The sequence below is a fragment of the Protopterus annectens genome, chromosome 1.part0 (assembly GCF_019279795.1).
Source record: "Protopterus annectens isolate FY-2018-M chromosome 1.part0, PAN1.0, whole genome shotgun sequence".
NCBI classification, from domain to species: domain Eukaryota; kingdom Metazoa; phylum Chordata; order Ceratodontiformes; family Protopteridae; genus Protopterus; species Protopterus annectens.
This window is the reverse complement of record NC_056725.1, coordinates 541169403-541183315: the sequence shown is the minus strand read 5'-3', so window position 1 is coordinate 541183315 and position 13913 is coordinate 541169403. Positions and strand designations below refer to the sequence as shown.

Here is a 13913-nt window from a genome sequence, read left to right as displayed (position 1 = left end):
AACTCTAAATAAATATAAAAAAGTGAGTTAGTGGGCTTCGATGAGGGAGATTAGGAGCTTTCAAAAATTAACTCTACAAAGACAGTGATGTTGTGGACAGTGCAATCAAACAGCAGAATTTAAGCAGCCAGTGGCATGCAAATATCAGAACAGAGTATATATGGACATCTAATTTACTATCAGCTAAAATACAACAAATCAATGATAATGAACTTAACATACTTACTACAACCCGGATACCTCATACCTTTCAACAATAACTACTGCTAATAAACTTTGGCTTGATATTGATAAGAATCAATCGGAGTATGTCAGAAAAGACTGGGAAGAGAGACTGAAAAGGCAATGTACAAAAAAAATGGGAGGACATTTGTATGACTACCAACTATGCAACAAAGTTTAGAAGGTTTGGGATTCTTGATTGGAACTGTCTGTACAGATATTTTTATACCACAAGAAAATTTGAGAATTTTTCCTCAGGTAGACAACTAATGCCAGGATACAACAGGACAGACAATTAACCGGGAACATGTTTTCTAGGAATGTAAAGATTTGCTAGATTTTAGAGAATTCACACAGAGTGCTCTGTCCGAAATTTTCTAAAAAAAATGATTTTTTTGGAGCTGAGATATGTGATCTGAATTGCTCGCACATGGTAAAGCCTCATTAATGATATGACTTGATGACAAAAAAGCAATTACTAGAAAATGGAAATCAAAATTTAAAGCAACTGCTACGTAAGTACTGCATATCACAAAGGAGATGAGGGAACAGAAGCTGGGATCTTTAGCAAAGTGAAGGAGCAAACTACATATAAATAAATGGAATTTGTGGGAACAATACATGCAAAACAAAGTTCAGGGGAATGAGTGTGGTTTAACGAATGGCAGTAATTGAATGATTCATGCAAATTTGAAGTGAATGAAGATTTTTAAAAAGAAGCCATTATATATAAACCAAGAAAAATGTTTGCTGTGGTATGTCTTTTTTTACAACTGTATGTGCACGTCTACAATGTAAGAATTTAATAAAAGATGTTTAAAAAAAAGTAAATAACTACTGCTTCTGCCCCTTAACCCTGTGCAAAAGTTGCACATCAGTAACGCACATTTTGTATCACACCATCTTTACCTTATTAACGCATTCACGACTGTAGTGCTACTTGTGCATAGCACTGTACAGTCTACAGTGCTAAGTTATTCTTTCTTCTCTTCTGTATGGCTCCTGCAACACATCCATGGACTTCAAGCACAACACAAAAAAATAAGTAATTTTGTTTACTCTAAATATACAAAAACAGGATAGTTAGACACCCTGCTTTAGAATGTGTATAATAGTACCAAAGAATGCTCCCATATGGAAAAAATTATACTAAATTATTTTAAATGCCACTGGTATTGTTATTTATCTGGTTGTCCTACCAAATACATTGCTCTCTTGGACTCCCACAACATTCAGTCACCTTTTTTTTCCTTAATTCTAGTTGAATAACTTCTACTTCTTGCAGATTTTCTGCAACTACCTGCCAACGTGCGCACAGAACAGACATTAATGCTGGAGGTTTTTCCCTAAAGGAAGCTTATCCATCCAGCAAAGAAAATCACACTCTGGGTACCCTTCAGTGTTGCAGTACAGACATCAGTTTGTGTTGCTGAACTTCCTATCTACTTAATCAACACCTGTGCTGCATTTTCTTCTGGCCCACCACTGAAAAAAGTTCTACTCCTTTTGGTTCACTCGCTACAACATTTATGCTCAGTTCAGCAGCATCTGAAAGTGAGCTTACACATTTAGTGGTCACTATTTTCTATTAGGCATATTAACTACTTACAATTCAACATCCATGGTAGGTGTGTGTGTGTTCGCACTGCCTGAACTTACCTGCTTGCAAGACCACTTCTATTTTGTATGTGTATGTTCAGTTAGTTGCCATTTCATCCAGTCACACTTGAAAGATTTTGAGTCTTTGGGAAACAAATGACTTACATATTGTTTTGATTATTCATCTCTGATAACCAGAATGCTAGCACTTCAGTTTTAAAAAGACAAACTATAATGGTGACATACATAGTGGATTAACTTAGAGAAAAATAAAACATGATATAGATCATAAACTGCATATTATAAGTTTAATGCCTGCAAGCACTAATGGGCGGTAGTTCAGATCTTGCGTTTACATCATGAGGCTGCACTCCTGAGTATGTTGTCCTTCGGATGAGATACTAAAACAAGGCCCTATCTGCTCGAGTTGGTGGTAGCTCAGGTGGATGCAAAATATCTCGTGGTACCAACTGAAAAAAGCATGGGAAGTTCTCTGATGCCTGGCCAAATTTCCCCTAATAGCATAAATATAAAAGTTATGTACTCACCATAACTACGCATCTGTGTTGTCCATTTTCATTCTTCCTCAATGAATGAGTTCGGATCTGATCCCTGAATCCAACTCAGGCACGTTATCTAGATTGTAGGATCAAACTCTCAAGCTCCTCCATTACCCATAATACCCCTGACCACTAAGTTACCTCAGATAGAGTCTGGTGGTATTATACAATGTCACAACAAAGTATACCAATAAAGATTTTACAGAAAAGTGATAGCTGAAAGATCAGGAGCTCAATCAGGAACTACAATTCCTAGTAACATTTCTGTTAGGTCTCTTCCAAAGATATGGACAGGTGGAAGGTGGGAGGGAAGTTGAGGAAGAATGAAAATGGACAACACAGATGCATAGTTATGCTGAGTACATAAGCTTTATATCTGATGTTTTCATTTTCATTCGTTCCTCAATGAATTGGGGCAGATTCCCCAGCTACTGTAACCTTGGGTGGCCCTCATGGAATGATGCTCTGGAAAACCGCAGAACTGACTGCAGCTCGTTTCTGGAGATGATGTCTAATTTGTACTGAGCAATAAAAGTATGTGCATTAGACAATGTGGCAGCTGCACAAATGCCATCAATGGAGGCTCTAGACCAAAAGTCAGCTAATGTGGCTACTGACCTAGTTGAGTGTGCTTTTTGTTGTCTCGGCAAGGTTAGGCCTCTCAAGCATTAAAACATAGGAAATGTAATCTATCCATTTGGCTAGTGCAGTTTTGGATACTGGTTCTTCTACCTTTTTGCCAGAAAAGGAGACAAATTGATTGGTTTTCCTAAATTCCTCAGTCTTGTGAAGGTAAAAGCAAAGTAGCCTATGTGCATCTAAGAGATAAAGGGTATATTCTCCTTTATTGTCAAATTTGGGAAAGAAAACTGGTCAACTGATCACTTGATTGATATTTGTTTCGAAGACCAGCTTTTGGTAGAAAGGAAGGATTAGTGCGCAAAGTAATTATCTTTGTAAAAAATCAAATACAGTGGTTTCAAAGAGAGTGCTTGGAGTTCAGATGCTAATCTTGCTGAAGTTATGGCCACCAGGAAGACTGTTTTCCAAGACAAAAACTTAAGGTCTACTTTAGCATATGGTTCAAAAGGTGAATGCACTAAAGTCTATAATACCAAAGTCAGGTCCCAAGGTGGAGTGGGGTCGAAGAAAGAAGGTGCCTTTGAGAAAGGTCTTACATAACTTGGGTGAAGCCAAAAAAGAAGCATTATACCTGATGTGGCAGTTGGAGATGGCTGTTAATTGAACTTTTGGTGGAGAAACTTGCCCAGTTTTGAAAGATGGAGGCAAGGAAATCTAAAACAACAGGGAGTTGAGCAGTGAAAGGATCCAACTCTCTCTGATGAGCCCAAAAGGAAAACCTCTTCCATTTCTTATAAATCTTCTTACTTGAAGGTCTGTGAGATGAAAAAAAAAAGAGTTTGTCAAACTGGCCAGGAAAGTCATTCTATCTGGAGAAACCATGCCGTCAACTTGAGGTATGTAATATCTGGATGAAACATCCCTAATAAGTGTGACAAGAGGTCTGGATTGGGATCCAGTGCCAGAGGAGGACATACTAGGTGAGATTTTAGGAAGGGAAATCACTCTTGCGGACGTCAGAAAGGGACAATGAGGATTATTTGCTCCTCAACCACAGTGCTTTCTGAAGAGATTTGGGGATTAGCGGCAGGGGAGGGCAAGCATAACAGAGACCGGTGGGGCAAACATGGACTAGAACACATCTCTTGGTGAATGCCCCTGAAGGGGAATTAAGGCAAAGAGTCTGCTGCATTTGTTGCTGAGGGGAAAGGCAAGTCAATTGCAGCACAGCTGATCCCATTTGTGAAAGATATTTGCCACACTGAATGATTTTGACACCACTTGTGATTTTATCAGGATTTTCCTGCTGAACTCGTCCGCTAAGATGTTGGACTTCCTGGTATGTGCATCACAAGAAAGCAGCTGGAGGAGAGTGTCCGCAGCCAAATTCTCACTGCTTCTCAGCAAAGTGGATAAGATCTGGTTCCCCTGCTCTTTGATGCATCAGACTACTGACATGTTATCCGTTTCAAAAGCAATACTTCCTAGCAGAACAGAGCTCTGAAGGGCCTGCAGTACTTGAATCACTGCTCCCATCTCCAATATATTTATATGCAAATTGGTCTCTTCTGGGAACCATGTGCCTTGAATGGTCCATCCCAAGTAATGTCCCATCCCCACCCCAACTAAGAGGCGTCCATAGTCAATGTAGTGTACAGGGAAGGAAAAAATGGATGTCCTTGACAAATTTAATAGGAGTGTATCCACCACAGCAGGGATTTTCTGCAAACCTGGGATATTTTTATTGGACATCGTAACGGATTTATATGAAAGACTACTGCACTGCTAGAGTCCACTGAAGAATTCTCTTGTGAAGATGAGCAGTAGACAGTAAAGTTATTACACCAGCTACAGATTTGAGTACCATATTTGCTGGGAAAGAAGGATATCAAAGAACCTTAACTAAACCACAGAAAACAAGAAAAAAAATTAAAGAACCACAGCCACAGATATAGCAAATGACTTAACTCACTCTAGCACCTCTGCACTAAGGCAGTCAAAGGAGTAAGCATCCTTTCAAACAAACCATTTATATAAGCATACATATAAATCAATTACCAATCAAAGAACCTGTCTGACATACGACATCAAAGTAAGAATTCTGTTTTGAGGCAGAAGAGCTAGACAACTGACTGCGTCTAGACATGCCCCTATAAACTCCAAGACTAGAACTGGCTGGAGTTGTAACTTGGCCAGATTGATAGTAATTCCCAGAGAGTGAAATAGTTGGAGCAATTTAATCCCTGCCTCTTTCCAGAAGATGCCTGGTTGGTACAGGTAAGGAGTCAGTCATCTAAGTAAGGAAACACTCTGATTCAGAGCAGTTCTACCTAAGCTGCTACCATTGTCATCCATTTGGTGAACACCCTGGAGGCTGTGGTAAGACCAAAGGGCAGGGTTCTGAACTGGTAATGACTGGCTCCCAGCCAGAAGCATAGGTATCTTCTACAGTACTCGCTCACTTTGATGTGATAGTATGCAACTTGAAGATCAATACAGCACATCCGCTCATCCTTCTGTAGCAGAGGCAGAAAGGACTGAACCTTGACCATCCAGAATTTGGAATTCTTTACAAAGTGATTCAGATAACAGATCCAAAATGGGTCTCCGGTCCCCCTGCTTTCTTTGGCAATAAAAAGAACATTGAGTAAATTCCAGATCCTCTCTGGTCTAGGGAGACCTCTTGGATGAGTTTTTTTCCCAGAAGCTTTTGAATCTCTACAGCTGCAAACTCCCTTTGGGTGAAACACTGGGGAGACGCTTTCTTTTCTTTTGGGTAACTTCTAAAAAGGGAATGAAACATCCTCTGGATATGACCCTTTGCACCCATAAGAAACTTTTGCAATGGCTATCCAGACTTTTAGGTGAAAGGACAAGCCACCCCCCCCCCCAACTGCCTCCAGAGAGGGACAGTTGGGCAACTTTTCAGAAGCACTTAAAGGATCTGTCAGAGAAGGAATCTCCAGACCCTTGATTCTGTGGATCCCCCTTCTGCTGCATGGGCAGTGCCTTCCATTGTAGCTATTCGCCCCTCTGCCTCTGGGGGAAAAGTCTCCATGTGACTCTTGGTAAGGTCCTTGAGATTTCTAGAAACAATTTTTTATCACCATGTTAATCCCCAGAAAAGGGTTTCTGAGGGATAGAAAAGTAGATTCCCATGGCACACAAGGCCCTTCCATCTTCCTCAGTGCAGGAAAGCTTCTCTAACTGTTGGCCCAAAAGATCCATCAAAAGCAGCACTGCTGAATGATGCCTTGAAGGGCTCTGCAAAATCACACAACACATCCAGGCATGTCTCCTAATGGCTGTGCCTGAACTGGCCACCAACGAAGAACCTTCAGCTGCTTGCAGTAATAACCTCATGTACGCCTTAGCAATAGATTAGAGTGTGGCCAGTCATGAAGAAAAAGACTTTTGTTCCTTGGCGGACATTGACCCCGATGTAGAGTTTGAGAGTTTTTTTTAACTAAGTCCCTCTGTAACCTAGTGACGTGCCAGGGTAATTCAGCGACTGTAAGGCAATGGTCGCTGAAGTATACACTCGCTTACCAAACCTGTCCAACACCTTAGACTCATTATTGGGGGAGGGACAGTGGACCTCTGTTCAGCCAACTCTGTTTTAAGAGCTGCTGCAACAACCATGGCATCCACAGGGATTCCCTTGGCCTAGTGTTGTCTGTTAGAGGGAGTGTTCAAAATCTTGTCCGAGCATTTGGAGATCAGTTCCATGGAGTCTGGATCCTTCCATGCCCTGCAGGAGACAAAGTCTACAAGCTTATCTGCAGGTGGGGTAACCCAAAATGTAAATGGTCCAGACCCAAAGGCTTCCAGGAACACAGAAGGGCTTTGGAAAGACCAACTTTCTGGTGAATGATCCCTAAGAATGTCTGCAAAGGCTTCCTCAGGAAGAGATTTAGGGGACCCTTCCCCTTCATGAAAACTGGTGTCTTCTGCGAGGGATTTCTATGGGGATCCAACTGCCTCCTCTTGCATGACCTTTTCCTAGGAAACTCTTCAGTGGGGTGCTCTGGAGAGTTAACAGAAGAAGCAGGGATTTCCCTCGTGGGAACTGCGTGGAAGCTCATTCTAGGCTACCTGCCCCTGAGGGGCAGGAAGAGTATACAGGATCCAAAGAGAAAACAAAGAATGGATCTGACAAGCCCAGGAGTTGAAACTGTTCTGGGGTGACAGAAAACCCTCTATACCACCTCAACAGCAGGAGGACCAGGAGAAGCAGAGGACAATCCAACCAGAGCAGAACCTCCTGCAGCAGATGATCCATGGCCCTCCCCAATTTTCCTCGCCAAGTGAGAAGTCAGAGCTGAACTGTCTACACCAAAGCCACAAGGGGAAGTGACAGCTCTGAAAGCTTCAGAGATGAAGTCAACCCTTCAAAGAACCATCACAATCCAGAGGGGTAAGAGCTGATCGATCAGGGAAGTCACTGGAGTAGAAGACAGAAGAATCTTTGGAACCAACGGTCCGACTCTCGGGGATCTCGGATACGAAGGGTCCAACGTGGCAGGTCAGATCAGAGGAGGAGTGATGACAGGCTGGAAAGCAGGTTTAAGGCTCGTGGATCTAATGCGAGACTGATGGAACTGTATTCTGAGGAATTTTCTCATTTCATCATCCTATCCCTCTCTGCTTCAGAAAGACTCTGGGAGGACCTAACAGAGGAAGAAGTGGAAGGTGGCCAGGAAGACTTTTTATGAGTCTCTTGAAAAAAAGGAGACCTCAATCTCAGGGATACCGGCCTGGGGAAAACCTTGGGCCACAGAGCCGAGGACTCTTTCAACAGTAGACGTTGAATCCAAAGAGTGCAGATCCAAACTCTTCTTATGAGGCTCCATGGAAATCCTGAATTAGGAAACTGCATAGGGGAACATATTTGGTGCTCCATGGCCTCCTTTGATTTATGAGAGGGGGTTTGAGTCCCTGATGATGAAGTACCAGAGGAAGGAGCAGATGCTGGAAGGAGGCCTTTTAAGATAAGCTTGTTTCACACGTTGCTAATGGCCCTGGCATTAAAGCCCACACAAATGGAGCAGGAGGTGGCAAAGTATGTCATGACCAGACAATAAATGTACTCCATGTGGGCATCAGAGGTGGGAATCTTATGCCTACAAGAAGTGCACTTTCTGAATGCAGCAGACTTATCAGCCATAATGTAAAGTTGCACACATAAACACCTACAAAAAAAGGAAAAGTTTTTTGCACCCCCACACACACACACAATTGTTGTTATGGTTTTATAGTTGGAAAAAATGGAAAATTTTAGTACCAATAATGTTATGATTAGAAAATACCTCAAAACGAGGTAAGACATGGAGAAGGGTTACCAACAATGGTAACTAAGAATACAAAAAAAAAAAAATAAAATAACTTTTTTTCTTTTATACATATAAAAACCTTTATTGAATTAGTACTTGTGACATGAGCACATTTACATTCAAAGTAATCAAACTGTATTAACAAAAATAAAATTACAAAAGTTATGTACGCTCTATAACGTTCCATGTTTATTGTCCATCTCGCCATTCATTCTTATTTGAATGGGTTCAGAGCCAATCCTTGGCTCCGACTCGGCCGAATACACAGCGGAAAGTCTCAAACTTGGCTCGTGGCAAGGTAGGTATCCCATGATGCAGTGGTGCAACTCTCCAGATCTTGTTTGCTGCTAACATACTAATGAGTAATACCATATATATATATATATATATATATATATATATATATATATATATATATATATATATATATATATATATATATATATATATACATACACACACACACACACACACACACGCATACACGACCCCATGTCAAGAAGAAACAAACAGAGTCAAGGAGCTCATGTAAAGAGGAAAGATCACCACCAGGTCCCTCTAGGAGTCCTTGGACAGGGGAAGGAGGGACGGGTCGTAAGAATGAATGGCAAGATGGACAACAAACATGGAACATTATGGGGAGTATGTAACTTCTTTATGTTATGTTGTCCTATCTCGCCTTCATTCTTACTTGGATGACACAGCGTCCCTAGCACCCCCCCCCCCCCCCGAGTGGCTCACGACAATACACCTTTGAGCACAGTGGAACCAAAGGAGGCCCTGTCGCTGGAGGCCAAATCCACTTTGTAATGAGTGATAAATGTATGAGGATTGGCTCACTTAGGTGCAGCACAAATACTGTCCATAGACATTCTGGCCTGAAAGGCAGATGATGTAGCTAATCCTCCGGTTGAGTGACCCCTAATTCTGAATGGTAACTTTCTATTATTGGAGGTACAGATAAAGGTGATACAACATGAGAGCCAATTTGGAAGGGTGACTTTAGATACTGGTATACCCTTTTTTGTCTCACAGGATGAGATGAATAATTGATCAGATTTCCTGAAATCTTTAGTTCTATGAAATAGAATCTGAGCTGTCTATGCACATCCAACTGGAGTTTATACTCTGCCTTGTTGCTATGGTTGGGGAAAAACATGCGGAGCTCAATGGATCGACTGAGAGCAAACCTTAGGTATAAAGGATGGATTAGTTTGCAACTATACTCTATCCTTATGAAAGATCAGATATGAAGGTCTGATTGATAGCGCTTGCAACTCAGACTTTTCTGGCAGATGTTACGGCTACTAGAAAAATGGTCTTCCAGGAAAGAAATTTGAGGTCACAAGATGAAGAAGGCTCGAATGGTGGCAATGTTAGTTGAGATGGGACAAAATTTAAATCCCAAGGAGAAAGTGGTTCCTTAAAAGGAGCTCTCAATAAGGAAGTGCCTGTTAAAAATGCTTTACACAACCTGTGTGACATTAAGTTAGTGGAATGGTCACCAATGTGGAAATTCGAAATTCCAGCCAGCTGGACTCTAATAGTTGCTGCAGCCGAGCCTTGCTGGAAGAGTTCTGCCAGAAATTCTAAAATGGACTGAATAGGTGCAGAAAAAGGGTGAATGTTTCTATTTTGGGCCTTGTGAGAAAATCTTTTCCACTTGCTAATATATAGTTTTCTATAAGAAACTTTATGAGAAAACATCAATGTGTGTTTGACTCCTGGAGTGAAGTTTTGAAGACCGACTAAATTGGGAAATGGAGCAGCCATGCTGTCAAGTTGAGGGTGTAGAGATAAGGATGAAGTGCTCCTGACATGTGTCAGAAGGTTTGGAACTGGGTCCAGAGCCCACAGCTTCTCCTGAAGATGAGGCCAGAGGAAGGGAACCAAATCTGTTGAGGCCAATATGGGGCAATGAGAATCATCCTGCTTCCCAAGGATTTTGCTTTCTGGATGACTTTAGGTATGAGGGGAAATGGGGGAAAAGCATACAGAAGTCCCTAGGGACAATCGTGTACAAGTGCACCTCTCGGTGCCTCCCCTGGCGGGAGAATAAGGGCAAAGTAGCTACTGCACTTGGCATTCATGGGAGTGGCAAAAAGATTGCAGCAAGGCTGACCCCATTTCTGGAAAATCTCTTCCGTTATGTTCTGGTTCTATGTTCTGTTGGCTATCACGCTGGATTTCCCCGGGATGTGCTTTGCTACTAGAAAGCGTTGGGAAGAAATTGCCCATTGCCAAACTCTCAGAGTCTCGTGACAGAGTGGGTACGATTCAGGTTGTCCTGGTTTATGTACCAAACCACTGACATATTGTCTGATTGTATTGCAATCGCCCCCAGTGGAAGCGAGTTGTGGAGTGCTTGCAACGCTAGAAGCACTGCTCTCATCACTAGAACACGGATATACAAGTGGGCCTCGTGGTCTTGCCATATACCTTGGACCATCCTTCCCAGATAATGCCCCCCCACCCTATATGGGAAGCATCCGTGGTCACTGTAGCAACAGGTTGATGTGGAATAAAGGGTCTCCCGATAGTCACATGGTTGGACTGTATCCACCACTGTAGCTCCTTTTATCAGACTCCGTTATTCTGATCAGGTGGGACATGGGAAGTTCTTGAAGCGACCATTGGGAGAATAGGACTCAATGAAGGATTCTCAAATGCATCCTGGCGAGACAAACTAGTGTTATAGTTGAAGCCACTGTCCCTAGACATTTCAGAACTACCTTTGCCTTTACCTTGTCCTTTGGAAGAAGATGAAGTAATTGCATTCTGAGGGCTGAAATTCTGTCAGCTGAAAGACGTGCCATCATTGAAACAGTGTCTAGGTTTTCGCCTATGAAGGTAATATGCTGACAGGGCAACAAGGCAGATTTTTGTAAATTGGCTGTTATGGCTAACTGAGCACAGAATCCAAGACATTTCAAGTGAGCCGTTACTGCTGCCATACATTTGGTGAACACTCTAGGGGCTATAGTGAGCCCAAAGGGCACAGCTCAGAACAGATACTGACTGGCTCCCAACCATAAGCGTAAGTAACTCCTTGATGCCCTGTCCATTTTATGTGGTAGCACGCATCTTGGAGGTCTATTGAGCACATAATACACAAAAATCCAGAAGAACAGTGCAAACAAAACACTAGTAAGCAATCCACAAAAAGCACTGTGTAGAGGAGAAGCCAAGCACCGGACAGCTGAAGTTCATAGGTTCATACTAGGCTATCTGCCCTGGGGCAATTATAAGCCTAGCCCAATTCTGTATGGCTTACGCCACCCCTTGATTTGAGTATACTGTGCCCTTTTTTAAGGTTTAGTTTACTGTGCCTCTGTCTAATAGTGACACGGGAGTAATCCCTGGGACAAACCTACGATCCCCCATCCACTTATCGAGATTCTTCTTGAAGAGATTCAGTGAGGTGCTCTGCCTCACATGAACTGGAATTCTATTCCAGAGCGAAGGGAGCCTCTGGGTTATGAACCTGTCCCTCCAGCAAGTTCTATTTATTTCTGTGCTGAGGTTCAAGCCCCTCGAGCGTGTGGCTCTAAGGGATTTAGATTTACTGAGGTGGAGCATGTCCATTAATTCTGGATTTGACATAGCTTTGTATGTCAGGCATAGATCGCCTCGAAGTAGGCGGTATGCAACTGAGTAGAGCTGGAGTTTTTTTAACCGAGCAGTATATGGCATCTGTTTGAGACCCTTGATCCTCTTGGTGAGATACCTTTGGGGTCTTTCCAATTGCCGCAGGTGTTGGGTAAGGTACATCCCAAAAGGGGCATTGTATTCTATGATGGGCCTGATGAGGGATGAATAAAGGGGCACGATTACCTCTCTTGATCTAGATGTGAAACCCTTCGTGATGAGGTGGGCTATGTAGAAGGTCTTTCTAACCACTTTGGCAATGTGGTTTTCAAAGGAGAGATTGCTATCAACTTGGGTCCCCAGGTCCCTAATAACTTTCTCTGTACTTAATGGGTTTCCGCCTATGTGGTAATTTGTGGGCACATTGTTTTTGCCAAAGGGTATGACTATACATTTTTGGCATTTAGCTTTAAACCATGGCGCTGGCACCAGTTATCTGTCTCTGTGAGACCTTTTGAAGGATGTTTGTGTCAGCTGGAGAGTTGATTATGGCACCCAGTTTGCAGTAGTCTGCGAACTTGGTGAGCCATAGTCCTCCCACGTTTGCCTGTACCTCGGAAAAGTATATACCGAACAAGAGTGGTCCCAGGACAGAACCCTGTGGGATGCCACTTGTGACCGGTTTTGAGTCTGACATGGCTCCAGCAACTCTCACTCTGTGGGTTCTGTCTTTGAGCCAGTTTGCGACCCATCTTGTGACATAGGGGTTTATAATTAAGCTGGATAGCTTATCTATGATGCCCGAATGGGGTATTGTGTCAAATGCCTTTGCAAGGTCCAGATAGGCTGTGTGGACTACCTTCCCTTCATCTATGGCTTTGGTGACTGTTTCAAAGAAGTCAACCAGGTTCAAAAGGCAGGATCTGCCCTTGACAAAGCCGAACTGGGTAGGATCTAGTGTCTGTAGGTCCCCAATGTCTTTGTTTATGAGCTCCATGATGATCCTCTCCATAGCCTTGCAGACTAAGCTAGTCAGGCTTATGGGGCGATAGTTTCCAGGGTCCGTAGATGCTCCACCTATGTGGAGTGGGACCACTGTTGCTGTACGCCATTCTGCGGGCACATATCCTGTAGTGAGGCTGAGATTGTATAGCTGTTTTATTTGAGGGATTAGTTCCTCTTGTAGCTCATGTAGGACGCAACCTGGGATGCCATCTGGTCCCATGGAAGCAGTGTTTTTTGCTTTGGAGAGGGCAGCCTTCACCTGAGCATCTGAGATGTTTGGGAGGCAGCCCTCTGCCGGGATAGATATTTGCTCTTTTGGGGGGGAGGGGGTGGAGAAGTTTGCACTGAACCTGTCTGCCAGGATATTGGCGATGTCTGTGGGTTCAGTGTAATTTTTGTCGTTTAGAATCAACTCAGAACAAGTCTGGGAGTTGCATCCCAGGTTTCTAACATAACTGAAAAAGCCTTATGATTGTCTTTGGTGTCCTGTGCAATTTTTCTCGAAGCTGGCCTTGGAGGATTTTATGAGGGATTGTAATTTTTTGCTAGTACTGATCAGAGATGCCTTCCCTATTAGGGATTTTGCTCTATCATGTAGTAGCTTCCTCCTTCTGTTGTACAGTTTATTTATGGCACGGGTCCACCAGACTGGATGCCTGCCTTTGGATGATTGGGTCTTGGTTTTGTTTGGGATAGCATGATCCATGCATTCCTGGAGATGTCCGTAGAATGCATTTATATAGGATTCTGCAGTTTGGGCTGTAGTTTCCACTGGCCTTGAAGGATTCCACTTCGGTTTTGAGAAGTGAGAAGTTTGCTTTTGAGAAGTTTTTCACTGTGGTTTTCTGGGCTGGGGGTGGGGTCGGGATGTGGACATCCAGTGAAATTAATTTATGGTCTGATCTTACCAATGAGAGATATACTTCTGGTGTGGAGCATAGAGTCCCCATGTTGGTAATGATCAGGTCTAGTATGTTGTCCCCTCTTGTGGGAGTGGTGACTAGTGGTGACTAGTTAAAATTCC

The 13913-nt window shown here is 42.8% G+C and overlaps 1 protein-coding gene across 1 annotated transcript in view; it reads right to left on the bottom strand.

Annotated features, from left to right (window-relative positions):
- The window catches only part of USP34 (ubiquitin specific peptidase 34), a gene marked incomplete in the record, with an annotated part of 5849982 nt that overhangs the window by 4817021 nt on the left and 1019048 nt on the right, over positions 1 to 13913 (bottom strand).